We start from the raw sequence: 17586 nt of genomic DNA on the forward strand, positions 1-17586 counted from the left end.
GTGGAAAAAGACAAAATTCAGCTAAGGCCCCCTCCCCTCTCTTCCTACCACATATACTTTTAAGGCATGACGGTTAACAACCTAAAATACAGCAATTCACACTGAGAATGTTTTAAGGCTTTTGCTGAAAACACTTACCTTAGTATTATCTATGGTCAGCTTATTACAGGAGTTGACTTACTAGTCAAAATACTAAGAAATGTCTGTTTCTATATACCAGAGAAACCAGTCTCCTTTTATGACTGGTTCTTGCTTTAAGCAAGCAGTGAACATAAGAAATACTTGTGTCCTCAAAGCTTACCTTCCAGTAAGTCTCTTGCCAGACCTGGTTCTGCCCCTGTGGACCGAACGAAGTCTGACAGGACTGCATCCATATCAAGAGTCATGTGATCATCCAGAGATGCTGCCAGACATGCAGCAGCAGTAGGCCTCGCTGGTTGGCTAGAAGGCATCCATCTGCCAAGGAGAGAAAGAAACAGGATGTTAGAATATACTCCAGAGTGACATAAACCATATTTTTTCTCTCTTCCCCAAACAAGACTATTAAAAACACTAAAACATTCACGTTACAGTATTAAAATAAACAGCATTTGTCATCCATCTCTGCCTCAGCCCAGAAGCTGTTGATCACTCACACTAGCTGGTTTTCTTTTTCTCACTGATTTTTCTTATGTGCAGCTTGTAAATAATTTTGCAACTTGAGGACTCCAGTCCCGTTAAACACAGGCACTGCTCATTTAAAGCACAAACATCATATCATTGTCACTATTCATACACTGAAGTTTAGCAAGTATTTAAATGTTTGGCTAGCTGTCCTGGTTTTTAGCTGAAATAGAGCTGGGTCTTTTGCCTTATTTACTAATACTATCGTATATACATCAGAGCTTAGTGTTTGTTCTTTTATTTGCCTTGTCAATATCACTTCTGTAATTTAGAGTTTCTCCACTGTACTAGGTCTGTCTGGAATGGAGTTAATTTTCTTCATTAATTTTCTAGAATTGTAGCTAAACCAGCATTGATATAAACACGAATATTTTGGTCATTGCTAAGCAGTGCTAACACAGCCTAAAGGCCTTCTCTGTTTCCTACTCTGCCCCTGCAGTGAGTAGGCTGGGGGACAGCCAGGTTAGCTTACCACAGGAATATTCCCTACCATATAAGCAACATGCTCAGCACTAAAACTGGAGAAGAGTCTTTCCAAAGTACCTATTACTCAGAGACTGGCTGGGTATCAGCCTGCTTGTAAGAGGCAGTGAGTGGTTGTCTTTGCATCACTTGCTTTTCTCCCTCCTTTTTCCTTCACTTTAATTGAACTGTCTTTATCTTGATCCATGAGGGATTTTTTCCTTGCTTTTGCTGTTCCAGTTCTCTCTCCCATCCCATTTATGGAGTGAGTAGACTGAGTGAGCAACTGAGAATGAGCTTAGTTGCTGGCTGGGGTCAGCAAACTCCAGGGCTTTGTACATAAAACTCCAGGATTTGTTAATGGCCACTTTCAGCTTTTGCTGTTTGCTATGTTGTTGATTGCTTTGTTTTTCTTCACCTGTGAGAGTTATGATAAAAGCACTAGTCTTGAGTCTAATCTGGTGTTTGGCCCATGTATTGCTACCATCCCAGTACTCTGGGAACTGTCTCATGGAATCATTTAACAATTACACTTTTCTCCTCCAGGAGCAACTTTGCTGGGAAATTAAAAATGGCACCTCTGCCTTCTCTGAGACAGATGCTTCCTGCCTTGTTGCAATGGTTCTTCAGTTTCTCAAACATCCCTGTGTAACCAGAATGCTCACATTATGGGGAAGGATTACAGCTGTCAGCCAGGTGAGCAAATTATCACTTCATTGCTCTGCCACTGGGATACTGAGGGCTATCGTCAGAAATTTGAAGATAATGAAGCCCAGCAGCTGGAATCCCTAGCTAAGGACCAGAGAATTGGCAAAGGGACTGGAAAAGGGGCAAAAATACACAGCCTCTGGAAGCAGTTCCTGTTGAGTGTGAAGGCAAAGTGTCCCCTCAAGGAAGATGTGCAAGCTACTAAGGCAATTGAACCACCATTCAGGAAGGTATCCAGTATCTGAGGGAATAGGCAGTGGTGGAGGCGATTTACAGCAACCTGGACAACAGAGTCCTCCAAAGATCTGGACAAAATTCAGTGCATGTGGCCCACATGGTGGAAGTTTGTATGGAACACAGTGACCCCATACGCCAGCACCCTGGTGGTAATGGACTGGACAGATGTCAAGGTACCAACTGTGGACAGACTGGTCTCCTAGCTCTAGTAGTTCAAAGAATATCTCTTCCTCCCAAAACCTTATGGTTTGGGCCTTATGCTAAAGGTATCTCCATACTTCTATCCTGCCTTGCACCGCCGCAGAAATAGCACAAAGCAAAAAAAACAGGATGAAGTTAGATGATACACAACTTAAGCAAAAGTGTGTGCTTTACTTTCATGCTTGTTATTCATCATTGGTCAAAGTTTACCTTTGAACATGAATTAGATTTTTTTCCTGCTAATTTCTCCTCACAAGCTGAGTTGCAACTTTACCATGTGCCAAGGGTAAGGACTAGCACGGAGACTTCCTACTGGTAGCAGATGATATTGGTTGGCTCTCGCTGACACCACAGCTACAGAGAAATAATCTGTGAAAGAAATTGTAAACCAGTTGATTTCACTGCTCTCCAAATGAAACCCAGTCTTTTCCTAATCCGTGTGCAATTACCTGGTTATATTTAAGCTTAAAAATGGAATGCCTTTGCTTCTTAGAAATTGCCCCTTTCTCCAAGTACATATCCCAGTTAGAATACAAACATCATTTACCTTCTGCTCCAGGAGGGTGAGGTCCTTCTCAGCCTCATCCATCAGGACCCTCTGCAAAATCCAACTTACTCCAATGAATTGGAAATGTCTAGGACATGGTTACACAATTACAGGTTTTTCAGGATCAAAGCAGATTATGTTGTTGCTTACCCTACCCACTTCACAGTTTTCTGGCCCCTGCACTGTACTATTGTATGTTTTATACCACTTCTACATGTATGCTTTTATACCATTTATATAACTGCCACATTAGGTTAGCAGAGGAGGTAATCCTTTCCCCTCTATTCAGCCCTGGTGAGACTCATCTGGAGCATTATGTCCATTTCTGGCTCCCCAACACAAGACACGGACATACTGGAGCAAGTCCAGTGAAGGACTACAAGCTGCACATCTGGATCACCTCTGAACAAGAGAAACATTTCTAAAGTGTAACATAATGAAGATGTAGTAACAGAAAGAAAGTTGGAAATATTGAGAAGGCTAGTTAAAAAGGAAAGTAGACACTTCAGGAAGAGAACTACCTTAGTGGTTTATGATCAATTCTGGCATCTAAGATTAGTAGCAACTGAAGCCTTTCCTCTGTTTCACTGCAAATGCAGAACAAAAATACTACTTTTATACATATAAAAAAATACTTTTGCATAGATCCACTGTACTAAACAGCACTAACATCCGTGCAAAAAGATCACAAGAAACTGAATACAATTAATTTCCTTAGTGACTGGGAGAAAAAACAAAGTAAATCTTAACCAGCAGGATGGAAACATGGATCAAGCTAAAACAACCTGCTGCAGGTGAATGATACAAAGCATTAGTGAATTTCAGATAACAATCAAAAGTGACTCAGTAGTATAATGACTGCTAATTTAAAATGCACCAGCTGAGCACTCAAGTACAGTCTCTATGTTTGTGGGGCTAGACTGTTCATAAATTTGGAAAACTGAAGTGCATATGAATCTGAAGAAGTCAATTCATGAGTTGTCTCAGTATCAGGATTATTGACAGCTGATGAAAACACAGCTCACATGCATAAGAGCCAGAGATAAGGCTAGCCATTGTTTCACTGAAAAACAGTAATTTAAACTTAAATACTATCCAGATTCCATTACATAATAATAAATAGCTCTACAGGTATAAAACAACTGCCTTGTATTGGGTGCCAAGGAAGCATACTCAATCCAGACCTTCCAAATCCATGACAGTGTGAGGAAAGTGTTTTATAGTCAAATGCTCCCTCTATACTTGTGCACTATGCTATATAATTCTCCAGGCTCTGGGTCCTGCTACTGTGCTTAGAACACCTGCACAAAAATAACCATGCTGTTTCATTCTTCCTGTTACTCATCAGGCCTAAATTAACAGCACAACATAGATTAATAGTGTTTATTCAGACAGATGGGTCTGACAAGATGGAAGAATCAATGATAAAACGTATTAATGAACATTAAAAATGAAAGAAAACAGAACAAACCCACCACCGATTACCTGAAGTAACACTGGTTCACTATGTTGGTTTACTTACAAATGAAGTAAGAGCTACAGGACTGTGCTGATTGGAGCTGGACTCCGCATAGTTTCTATGCAAACTCCTCAACAGTGCTAAGTAAGCACATCCAATGCTGTAAGAGACAACTAAAATCTCTGCTACATATGCAACCTGCTGTGGAAACTCATTCCTCACATACTGGCAAGGCCTCACAAAGCCCTTGAAACATTATAAAATGAATGTGGTGCTATCAAACCCACAAATATTAAGAGCTATAGTAAAAAAAAAAAAAAGCCCAAACCCAAACAAGCAAAAAAACTTCGAAAATCCCCCTCAAAAACCTCCCACCCCCCAAAAATCCCCTCTCCAAAACTCAAATACTAGATTCGCTATTATACCAGTATTTTACTGTTAGTACTATGTGCTAACTATTTTTATTTTTCATACAGCAAACATCACCTCTCTAGCCCATTTTGTAGTAATAACTTTCACAGTCGGCAGGTAGTCTGGCTGTTACTTGTACCACCTCCCCCCGAAGAAAAACCTTTACAAAAAGCCTGAACTACACATGCTCTACACTCTGAGAACAAGGAGCAGAGACGGTGGGAACCTTCTTGTATACATTTGAACTAACACTATTTTTTTCCCCAGAGGGAGTTCTTTTCTCAGCTATCTAGAATTTAGAGGGGAAAAAAACCCAACAAACCAAAACTCAAAAAAAAAATAAAAAAAATTTAAATTATCATCTTTGCCAGAAAACTACTATCAGCTGTGAAAACCCACCCAGACGGAATAGTAAAAACTACTAAGCAAGAAAAGAAAAAAAACTGTAAAGAAGGAGGCAGTGACTCAGAAGCCAGGTGGCTACCAGACTTACTGTTCTCACCAGATGAACGTAGCCTCTCCTCACCTACAAAACCACTGCCACCACCTTCGCTCTGGATTGCTAGTCAAAGCATTAACACAACTTACATTTTCTGTTGAAAATGTACACTCTAACACAATCATCCATATTATATTCACCTATCAATAAGCATCACTCTTCTTGTGGTTAACAGTATAGACACACATATATACTTGCAGTTTTCCTTTCAAATGTGCCACACAGTACACAAACAGCACTTTCTTATTTATACAATGTAAATAAAAGAGGAAGTGGAAGGGGATAATTTGCTGTATATCGCAAGAAAAAGCATTTTTAAAGTATTTAAAGAAAAGGTACTGATTGCTTCTAAATGTTAAGATGGGTTAATAGAACTGGAAATCAATTTAATACAGTCTCAGTTGTTCTTTTCTTCTCCTTTAAAGTATCTCCCTCTTAAAACTGAGCCATACTTGGAAGTAAATCGTCTTCATCTGAATCTCAATTTGATTTGTTCAAAATCAAAGAGCTTCTTACAGTTAAACAATACGAAGATTTTTTTTTTTTTCCAAACAGGTGGAAAGAGATGCATGGGGCTAACTAATGAAGCAAAAGCAAGTATGTTAAAACAAATCCCATGCTTCCAGAATACAAATAGCTGACAAAACAAAGTGAGGAACAGAAAGAAAACAGTGCACAAACTGTGCACAGTGGACAAAGCCTCAGGAAGACATGATGATTAAACTGCAACTAAGATCTTTCACTTTCCTAATTTTCAAAGAAAGGATTAAAAAAGCACCATAAATAATACGCTCAGTCTCAGTGCTCCAGGAAGCCAATGGAAAGACACTGATTGCATAAACCGGTTCCCCCACACACTTTCTTTAATTTCCCTGCAGTATGACAAGGCTAAATGCTTATTAATATTACTGATTCTTCTCAGCTGGCTTGGCAATACACAGGCTAAGTGCAGATCACTCTTGTGTTCAATGTTCATGCTGTTTGCACTTTTGGTTGTGAAGGCAGAAAGACTCTGTGCACAGCTGCAGACTTTGAAAGTAATTCTTTCTGACACACCATATTTGATGGAGAATGTAATAATTCTACAATCTTGACAAAATCATGAAGTTGAACCAATGTACTAAATAAGACCATTTCTTCTTAGTGAAACGTTTATATTTTTTAAGCTCAGGCTGTGCAATTTCTCATTCTTTTCTGCATACAAAATGTATTTACTTACAGTTTCAGAGACACTAATTTTTTAGTAAGCCAGAGAGTTTTTATTTGGTTATTGCATTTCTAAAGTTACTCCACTCTTCATTAGGTAACTGCTGAATATTGTGTGTGAAAATTATACAGCTAGCAATTTTAAGCCATAAATGGACTAAATATTGCTTCTTAATAGAGTTCATTGGTTTACAGAAGTAAGGGTATTATGTATCACAAAGCAGGCAATCTCCCTGCATCTGCGCAATGAAGATGCCGATACAAAGTACATTCTTGTCCTGTTTGTTCTGAATCTATAAACTACTCTTCCAAAACTAGAGGCAACTCCCTGCCCAAAGTTTGCATAACTATGCAAACGACTACTAACAGATAGTTAAGAATAACTATAAAAGCATACTTCAAATTTTCAGCAAATGAAAGGGAAATCATTCTATTCAGAATACTGTTATGAGTTACACAGAAGCTACCTGAATAATCTCTTTACTGAAATGCTCACTCTAAGTGATTTGAAAACTTCCAAATGTTTCTGAAATAGTTAATTTTAATTAGTCAAAATTTTGACAATTGTCTTATTGTTCTTTTCTTATTTCTTAATCCAGTTTAAACTTTAGCAGTTTAACTTCTATATTTGTATAAATAACAATGGATTAAAACCTCTGCATGGCCGTAAATTCACATCACTTAGTTGTTATCTTCTTGATACATTTGTATACTTAATTTTACTGCTTGCAGAAAGAAAAGCTTGTTTTCTTATTTTTCTTGGTACTTTGAATTTAAATGGCCCAGCAATGTGGCAATTACATTTAACAGAGTTCTGCTGGTGTCTGGGATTTCAAATAGTTTTTTGTGTGTTAGTAAGAATACAGTATTTAGACTGCCATGTGGCATTTGCAGGTGAGTATGTTGCCCAACCAATGCACTACTGGAGTGACTACACTAAATCAATAATGCTTATGTATTACTTCTACAAAATATATCCTTGGACAAATTTACCATAGTAATTAAGTCAAAACTGAAACACACTAACTTCATCTTGGAAGTATGATTTTCTTCTTCTAAAAAAAAAAAAAATCAACTAAAAAATTAACTTCCAACAGAAAGAATCCCATTTCAGAGAAATTCCAAAGCAGAAGCTACATAATGAGAAGTCTTATAAAATTTCAGCTTGACTGATGACAGCCGAGTTCGACATTGTGCAACTCTCAAAATTTATAAGGAGAAATTATCTGGCAAATTACTCAACAGCATCTCTAGCTATATGAAGAAAGGTGGACAGATTTGTAATTCGGGTTTTTTTTTTATTTATTTACTATGATCCAGTAATTGGAAGGAGGAATAATAAACCATGTAGAAATCTGTTCAGGCACACAAAGGTGTGTAGCTAGTGCTACGCTAGATATCACACAGTATCTTCTGGGTTTCAGCTGCTGCTCCAGAAGTGTATGGGTCTGCATCATATTTGCTAGTCCCATGAGGCTATCCCAGATAATACAGACTTTTCAAAATGGCCATACACATCTCCGTGTAAGTAACATACCCGAATGACCTATTTCTACCGATAATACTTATCAGGTACATATTTAGGTACCTGAATTACATCTGAAATACTGAAAGGTCCAGAACTTGGCAATTTTTTAAAAAACTATATCTTTATTTCAATATTCACCTTAATTTATCAATACTGCACAAGAACATAAATAAATACGAACAACTGGACAGAAATTCTGACACCAAATTTTTCCAGAAAATTCTTAAGTTCTCAAGGCGGTTTTTTCCCAGATTTTAGCTGGAAAGACACACACAGTGTCTCAATAAACACATTCAAATAGAAGCTGGCTCTGTTTCCTAATGAAAGTAGCTCTTGAGTGTTTGAGTGACAAAGAATAAAACTGGTTACAAAGAAATATTTCACACTTTTTGTTCACTCAGGACATCCTAGTTCCCTTTGCAGGGATTCCACTGTTCACATAGATTCCAGGTCTTAAACTTCTACAAAAATCTTTCTAGTATTGCTCTAACTTGCATGGCATTGATGCTCCTACCAGCAGGATACTCCAGCCCACCAGAAATTAAAATTTGTAAATGAGTGGACACAAGACAGCTTTTTCATACAATCCATAAAGATGCTTAAGCCATACACTCTCAAAACAGATCTCTCAGATCATAGCGGATTTAATAATTGAAGAGTAGATATAATAATTGAAGACAGTAGAAAGCTGGGGAAGGACTTTTCATAAGGGCAGTTAATGACAGAACAAGGGGAAATGGGTTTAAGCTGAAAGAGGGTAGGTTTAGATTAGATATTAGGAAGAAGTTCTTCACTGTGAGGGTGGTCAGACACTGGAACAGGTTGCTCAAGGAAGCTGTGGATGCCCCCTCCCTGGAAGCATTTAAGGCCAGGCTGGATGAGGCTTTGAGCAACCTGATCTAGTGGAAGGTGTCCCTGCTGATGGCAGGGGCGTTGGAACTAGATGACCTTTAAGGTCCCTTCCAATCCTAACCATTCTATGAAAGTCTATAAGTCTATTCTATATTAATACTCAGAGTCCTATAACACAGAATTTTAAAGGTCAATTAAAAGAAAGCAATTCTCTCAAGTATTTTTCTGTTACACTTTGTATTTATCCTATTCAAATTAGATTAGAGATTACTTCACCAGCCTCGCACCTGTTTTGTTCCAAGCAGACATTTATCTTCAAATAGCTTCCAATTTTAGCTGCCAAGAATATAAAGATGAAAACCAGTTTCTAACCTCACAGTCAGAAGAGCATCTCCCATAGAACTAAATGTGTATTATAAATTTTTATGACAGATTAAACGGACATAAATTTTTGCAATCTGTTTTGTATGACTAAGCCCATGCTGCTCACAGAACTCCAATGAAAGAAACAAAATATTTTTCAGGAAACATATCTGTACAAACTGTTCCATTTAAGCTATTGTACATTTCACGAAAATGCCTCTTTACTGAGCTAGGAAGACCAGCTCCTAAATCATACAAGCACCTTTAATCTGACTCCATTCAAACTAACTGTACTTGACTGAGTTTTACCACCAGAATGGCAAATCACTCTGCTAAGAAGCACTGCATAATTCCATTACAGAAGGGACACATGGTCACAACTTCTTTGCAATAAAAATCACCCAGTTCTGCAAAATCTGTAAAAAATGCTTTAAAAAGTTGTTGTATGGATAAGATCATGACAGCAGATACAGTTACAGCGATAGCATTAGTTAAAGCAGCCAAAATACTACCTAACAAAAGGTAACATGCACTAGACCTGGTGGCAAAGTGGGGTATTTGTATGTTAATTATAAAACACGAAGTGTCAAAATATGTAAGATAACAACACAACATTTAGTGACTAGTACAATTACGGACCATCTACCTTCTCAAGTATAACATATCAGAGTGGATGGAACTCAGGAAAATTAACCCAAATTAATTTAACTGGATTTGTCCATGTCCATTAAATTCCTTTGCAAACACTTTCATCTGGGAATTAAAAGTGGCCTTAATTTGGTTTGGCTCATCTTGCCTTCAAAGTGGCTTAAACTAAATTCACTGGAGGTCACTTTAATTATGAATGGGAGAGTGCACACAGAGACTTGGTGGGATTTGAACCGGTCTCTAAATTCCTAAATTTAGTCAACTTGCATCAGTTTCCCTCAGTACCTTGTGTAGACAAGCCCTGAACTGATACATTACAGACAGAGGTGAAAAAGTAGAGAAGGAGGGAAGCTATGCTGAAGAATCCCCAGTCAAGACACTTAAACCCTGTGGGAACTAGCAAAGAAGATCTATTATCCAAGAGAAGAGAATTGTTCAACTATTTTAAACTCAGTTCTAGGAAGAATACTGCCAAAGTTCAGAGACCAACTGGGAAGAATTTTAAAAACGCAGATACATCTCAGTTTTCAGAAATGCTATTTATTTAAAAGGTCTACTGTTTGCTTATTTGAAATATTTGAAGCTAGAACTACTGATAAAGGATGTCATTAACCATCTTTTAAGGCAATTTATTTAAGAATTAGAGGTTATAACGTACTATTGGAGGCTAAGATGAAAGAAAGTAGAAAAGAAAACTTGAAAATATCATACTGCATTTAAAAGCTATGGCACACTCCCACTGAATAAACATTATGGAAAACTATAGACACTTAATACCTTAAAATACCTTAGTCCCCATAAAATGTTCTGAAACATCTACAGTCAATGATAACAACCAAGAGGTCCTTTACTTGCACTCCACCGCTGACGGCATCCTAGCAGAAAGCACAGCACCAGTCCTACGTCAGATGCACATGCAGGAGGATTAATCAATCTGCTCAGATGTTCTGCTGGAACATTTTTACAACATATTTTCTGGAGCTTCAGAGGGTTTTCATAACACTAGTGTTCTTAGTCAAGAATGCTTACATTCTCAGGGGGAAAAAATATCATAGATAAATGAGGAGTTCACAGAAATAGGGGTCCAGAACTGAAATAAACCAACAAGCAGGAGACAGCACCTTTCCAGGTAAGGATCCTCTACATCACTTCATCAGTATTTTTTTTAGGATAAAATAACACCATTGCTATAATGTTTTTGCTTTTGTACAGGACAACAGATAAAGAAAATGAACATAAGGCAATTACAAGGTTTCCCTTATTTTCTTTACAAGGGCCCTCATAGTGTGTTAATTGTATTCTGGCAGAAAGTAAGAGATAAACGTAATGCCACTGATAAAACTGGAATTTCTCTAAAATAAGGAGCTCCATGTTAAATAAAATTAATGTACCAATTATTCTTTCATCTGGGAGACTGATAAAGAAGTAGGCAGCAATATACTGTATTGCACTGGAAATATAACAATTAGGGTTTCAAATGTTAATCTGAGGCCTTTTATTAAATGCACACTTTCATTAAGTAACACGCATCTCTTCCACTAGAATATATCTCTACAGAAGCAATATGGACAAGCTGAACTTTTTTCCTCATTTATAATTTTTTCCTGACACTGCAAGAAGATACTGTTTCCAAAAACTGAAATATACCTCCAAATGATATCCTTCTTTCAAATAAAGAAGGTATGCTGGCCAAAACACTAATCTTAACACAGTTTTCTCTCACAAAAACATACATCATCTACTCTGCAAATACTCTGCATGCAGAAAATTGACTTCAGTACATAAAAAGCAAGTACGTAATGGTCTGAATAACCATTATTAGATATATGTAATGTGGAGTGTCATTAACTTTTTTCAAGCTTGTGTTGGATTAAAAAAACCAAACACTTGGGCCTAGAAGCACCACAAAATGCATGCAGCTTAACAATCAACACAACGAAGACCAGCTGAACCACTTGCTGTTTCTTACATTTTGAGTTATTTAGCGCCCTATTTCTACATTGCAAATTCTAAAATAAATTGTCATAGCAACAGAAGTCTAAGTCTTAATTTACAATGCAGATAATATTTTTGATCATGTTATTCATGCACAACTCCATAGCTTCTGATTTGTAATGTACTGCAGTCAACTTTTAATGGGGGGTGTGGGGAGAGGAACAGAACACCCAGGTATGACGCATTGGCATGAAGTGGTCAGGAAGCAGCTCAACCTCCACCTCTGTTTTACAGCAAGTTACTTCCTCCTACACTTTCATTTAAGAACAAACAGCTACTGCTGAAAAGCCAGACTGCTAAGATTAGTTGTCCTGTTAAGGCTGTTTATTCTTGAGCTGTAAATATATACATCGCTGATTAAAGCTACCTTTAAACAAGTTTTTAATTTGACTTACTTACAACAGACTTAAATAAGAGTTCCTTGAGGCATGTGTCAGATGGATGTTATGCTGCTGGTTTTTGGTGAGGAAAATAATCCATTTTTGCCACAGTAGAAGGTATGAATAAGCAAAATTTTGTCCCCTGAGAAATCTGAAAAAAAAAAAGGTAATATATTAATAATTGTACTTATTCTATGCTATTTGAATAAAAAAGATAACTGTCAAAAATCAACTCTACCTTTGACCTTAGGAGCCTAATTGATGTACTACTCTCAATGAAGATAAATTACTATATACAATAATTTGCACTGAGAAAATTACTTGGGCACAACCAAGATAATTAAGAAAAAAAAATGTATTATGAACACATAAAAATATCCTTATGGTTGCCCTATGTGAAAATGGTAACTCACGCTTAACAATTCCTCTAGCAGTTCTCTCTCTAAAGATTAATCAAATACATCTTGGAAGTTTTTGTTCTCATAAGCAATCAAAACCTAAGGCAATGAACTACTGATGAGTTATCCAAGAGAAGATTCAACTAGGACAGTTGTCTTCTTTCATGGAAAAAACTGACAAATGTGAAGAAAGAAGGAATACTACTTTATTTCATGGGATTTAGAATTTATGCATTTCCCTTTGCATATCATCTACTCCTATCTCTTAAGTATAAATTCTGCTGCTTGAAAATACATAATCCAATTACTATAAGCCTCACCTTATTATTTTAAGAGGCACTTACAGTCAGTTTTACTGTTTCTGTTTTTTTAATCCACTCACAAAACTCATACACTTGTAACTGGGCCGAGCCTTATCAAAATCAGTATTTGACAGATACCTGACCAAACTCTTTCATCATGGAAGACATTCCTTCTGATGATGCTGTTAAAACATGTAGTAAAATAACAAAGTCCACGATTTTTATGAGTTTGTGAGAATTATCATATGGAAACAGAATATTATATTATTTCTCATTATTTCCTATAATACATACAGAAATAACAAAATCGCAGTAGGTCTTTATGCAAAAAATCCCAGTTGTCTGTGTAACAACTCAACTGTAACATGAAGTGTTTGTGAGCTAATATATAGTACTTAATAAGATTCCTAGCTTTTTTTTTTTCCCCCTTCACTGTGATATATTTTCATGCAAGAATCATATATGTGACCACAGAATTATCTTCAATTCTTTGTTGAAACTTACTTATGAATGTACCACATCACAAATATCCTCATACAGAAGTAGATTATTTAAAATTCAGAATAGCATAGAGTCATTTCATACACTGCAAAGGAAATATAAGCAGCAAAGTACATTTGCCTATGACCCTCATCTTTATCACCCTCAGAGAACTTAAAAAAAAAAACCTGTAAAACTCTCAACTTAGAGAAGTAACTTTTAATAGCTCTAATACTTTCAAAGGTACTTCAGCTGCAAGGGACAGAAATAGCCATCGAGTGTGAACATCCTCAACATTACTATGTCTACCATGTTAACAAACTGAAATATCTACACTATTAAACTGCTATTAGCTATGGGAAAATAACCAAAAACTCTATTACCCCACCTATACTAAATTATCCTAAAAATTATACCATTTAATTTGCCATTGTAAATAAGTGATCTAAAAGATTACTATGGATACTACGATTGTTAGGGCACAAGAAAATGCATGTAGCTCAGCCCTTTTTGGCATTTTTCTCACACACACACTCTGCAGCTTCAAGAATTTATTTCATTTTCTGGGGTTTTGTTTTTTAGTTTTTATCTGTTTCACTGACAGTATAGTGTGCAAAAACTCAAGTTTATATATAACTTGCAGTGAAAATTGTAGCAGTCATTGCTATCCCTTCAAGTAATTTCTTCAGTCATTCTGTGAAATTTCAGCTCTTCCTTACTAATGTCCATTCACCTGACTATCTACCGTATGGGAGATGATAATCAAAATCTCTACAGGAATCAAACATTAAAGGCTGACTTCAGATCTTAAGAACTTAATTTTATTATTATGAATAGTCCTTCTGAAGGAGCCTTCTCCCTTCTCTTTACCCACTGATTAAGCCTAGACTAAGGTTAGCTGCTGTGAAAACCCAGTTTAACATCAACCTTAAATACTGCTTACTCTCTCTTGCATTCTCCTGTATAGTGGGCCAATAAACTGAAGAATGCTCCTCACATGACCACAACTTGGTCAATGACCAATTATACAGAGATATAAATATACAGAATAAAATTATAATTAGCTATCAAAAGGTTCAGGGTGTAATCACAGTTGCAATTCCTTTATAATTCTGGGGATGAGTTTTGAATTTATCTTTTCATATTTGCATGGTCCCTGCAATAACTTCTATGTGAACTTAGCAAAGAAAGGAGGAAACAGATTAAAGATGCTACATGCATATTTCAAAACAAAGAACTTGATCTCAAACGGGTGTTTTGAGGGCAAGAAGGAGTCTTTGCAAAATCAATTGGGGCCAGATGGCAGAGATCTTCATTAATAATGAATATTCACAGTAACTTTCTGTTTTTCCCTATTTCTGTCTGACATTTTCAAAGTAATCACCGACAAGGAGCTGAAGAATCCTCCTCTACTAAGTTTTCAGAAGTACCTCAATTCTTTTCTGAGACTCTCATGCAATCCTTGTCCTGAACTCAAAAGGGGGTCTCATTTTCCACTTCTACTTCTGACACAGGACTGAAATACTTCCTACAATCTTCTCAGCAGCTTCGGACCAGCTGCATGGTGCTGATAACCTTCTCTGCTTATATTCTGTTCAAGCTGGATCAGCATCTCTCAACAAAGCCTCAAGTGCATGCTCACTTCCATCATTTTTGTTTCATGCATGCAATATGAAGTAGTTTTAGGACAAGACAAAAGCATTATCTTTTATAACATCAAATTTGTGCTTACTTTCTGTTAAGATGAGGTTTCTTCAGTGTAAGTTCTACATTCAGAACAAGGCCTTGTCTACAACTACAATGCTCAGTGGTTCTTTGCAAAGATTTAATTTGGCTCAAGCAACATATGAAGGAAAAGATGTCTCTAATAACAAGGAAGCAGTAATATTTAAGAAGTGATAGTAACATCACCTGAAGGAAGATGTTTTTATGGTAAAGATGGCCACTATCAGTACACAGGTCCTCTTAAAGAGAAATTACAAGCATCGAAGAAATTATTATTCTAGTTATGGGAAGTGGCTCTGCCATGTTCTGCAGATGTTCATGTAGAAAGCTGTGGGGGAAGGGTACAAAATTTGACACACTGAATCTGTCTACAGCTCATCCACAAAAGATCTATGACTGGCTAATGTTTCATATTCTTACAGACACCTTTTACAGTTACATTATATCTCAGAGTAAAGCAGCACTTTGATGATCTAACTTTTTAAGGACCAGTTTGAGCATAGTCTGAAGTGCTAGCACAGATTTTCCTTTTGTACTGAACCTTCATCACTTGAAATCTCCTTGTAACCACTGCATGAGAAACACCTATCTAGTCTCTATGGTTTGTTACAAGTTACTGGTGAAGGAAGAAATTTCTCCTCTAGCTATAAAAATTCTTATTTACCCTGAATAGTGGTCCTTCCATGTCAGACATGAAACACATTTCTCCTCTTCTTGGCTTATGCTGGTTTAACTCAGAAAACATGTGCAGTGGATTGAGCTGACAGGGATATGAAGGCAGAAGCTTAAAGGACATCAAAAGCGTTAGCATTATGAGCTTTGTATAAACAGTCTTATTGCTACAATTCTCCAAGCATCCTTTAACCTCTTGTACATAGAGATTAGAGAAAGGCTGAAATGCTGAATTTTATGTCAAGTGCACAGTCAACACATTAAGAGTTCAGTATAGTCTTTTAAAGTGGAGTCTTCAGCATATTCAGGTCTTCAGCCTTGAGGCAGACAATTCAGCTGCTATTTTAAACACAAGGCCTGACTATTTGTTACTCTTCATTTTGCACTGTTTCTCACATTAAGGTAAAATACATAATGGCGATTTTTCCACGTTCCCCTTAAAATTACTCATCTCACCAACTGGTTCATCCCACAGCTTCACTGACAGACTGATGGGAAAGTTCCTTCTCTTACAAGTACTGTAAAAATAATGGCAGAATTGAACTTCTCGGATTCAGATTAGGTATAAAATGCAAGTCCTTGTAAATCCTTAGATGCATATAATGTAGAAATAACAGCAAGTTACTAGCTTGCCAGGTATTCATATAATGTGCTGGAATTCAACAGTAAGCATACCAGTTCAGTGTATAAGCAGCTAAATAAGCTACAGCAGGAAACAGCTCACACAGACACATTACGTAGCAAAACAGAACTGGTAATTTCCCCCAACACTGTGACTCCCATCCTCATTTCTGTGAAACATGACGTTCCTCTGTGATTGCATTTAGTTTGGAAAACTAAACTAAGAATAATAGAAAATGTAATTATAGAATCATAGAATGGTTTGGGTTGGAAGGGACCTTAAAAATCATCTAGTTCCAACCCCCCTGCCATCAGCAGGGACACCTTCCACTAGACCAGGTTGTTATTTTTCCTACTAAAAACTATGTTTTAATGCCTTCTTTAGAACAACTAGAAATACCAAGGAGAAATTAAAGATCTAAGATATGGAATCTGGAATTATTCATTTCACAACATTTTGAAGATGTATAATTAAAGTATAGCAACTGTGTGTTTCACTTAAACTACGTAACTGACAGTCTGTGAAGAACTCATGAGAAAAACTGAAAACCATGCATCAGACGAATCTAGAGAGAAAGCATTTCTCCTCCTATTTGAATTGTATGGAACACTATATATCATAGATGCAGTATTAAAGGCCATTAAACAACTCAGTAGCTATACTGGTGACTGATCAGTCACAGCTTGTCACATAGCTGATCAGCAACTGAATCTTGAACTCTTCCTCAGCTCAGGTTGTCAAGCTGTAGGGAAGTCTGCAGTGAAGCTCATGCATAACATTTTATATTGATAAAGAATTGAAACGTGACTATAATAAATTATAATAGATACTAACCTGTTTTAAGTATGCTGAAGACACTCATTCCTACAGTCACCACAGCAGGATTAAAGCACAATTTTTATAAATCATGTTCAATTGTTGGAATCTTTGCTTATGTTAAAAATCTGCAAGTTAGTATCAGGGTTAGGGAAAAAACACCATGCTTTTTTCAATTATGGGTTATTTCTAAAACTTCCTGCTAGGGCAGAGGAGGACAGGAAGGTGTGAGTGCATTATTTTCAATGCCAACTCAACAGATCACTTTTCAGGGTGGAAAGGGAAAAAACATAGCCAGGTTTGTTCAACTATCTAAGCAGAAAAGTACACACTCTGAATTAAGTCCTGAAGAAACTGCTGAGAGACATCCAATTGCAGCTGAAAAGATCTCTCTTTAGAGTCCTAGGGAAAG

At 36.8% G+C, this 17586-nt stretch overlaps 1 long non-coding RNA gene across 1 annotated transcript in view; it reads right to left on the reverse strand.

The window, feature by feature from the left end:
- Positions 1–297: 297 nt before the first annotated feature.
- Positions 298–17586, reverse strand: part of LOC104531288 (uncharacterized) — a 28532-nt gene continuing 11243 nt past the window's right edge. Inside the window, exons 3-5 of the long non-coding RNA XR_728075.2 lie at positions 12179–12310; positions 4364–4367; positions 298–456 (exon numbers count right to left, since the gene is read on the reverse strand). This is a non-coding gene — a long non-coding RNA (uncharacterized LOC104531288). The remainder of the gene's footprint in view (positions 457–4363; positions 4368–12178; positions 12311–17586) is intronic.

This window comes from Antrostomus carolinensis, unplaced genomic scaffold (assembly GCF_000700745.2).
Source record: "Antrostomus carolinensis isolate BGI_N321 unplaced genomic scaffold, ASM70074v2 scaffold2279, whole genome shotgun sequence".
Taxonomy (NCBI): Eukaryota; Metazoa; Chordata; class Aves; order Caprimulgiformes; family Caprimulgidae; genus Antrostomus; species Antrostomus carolinensis.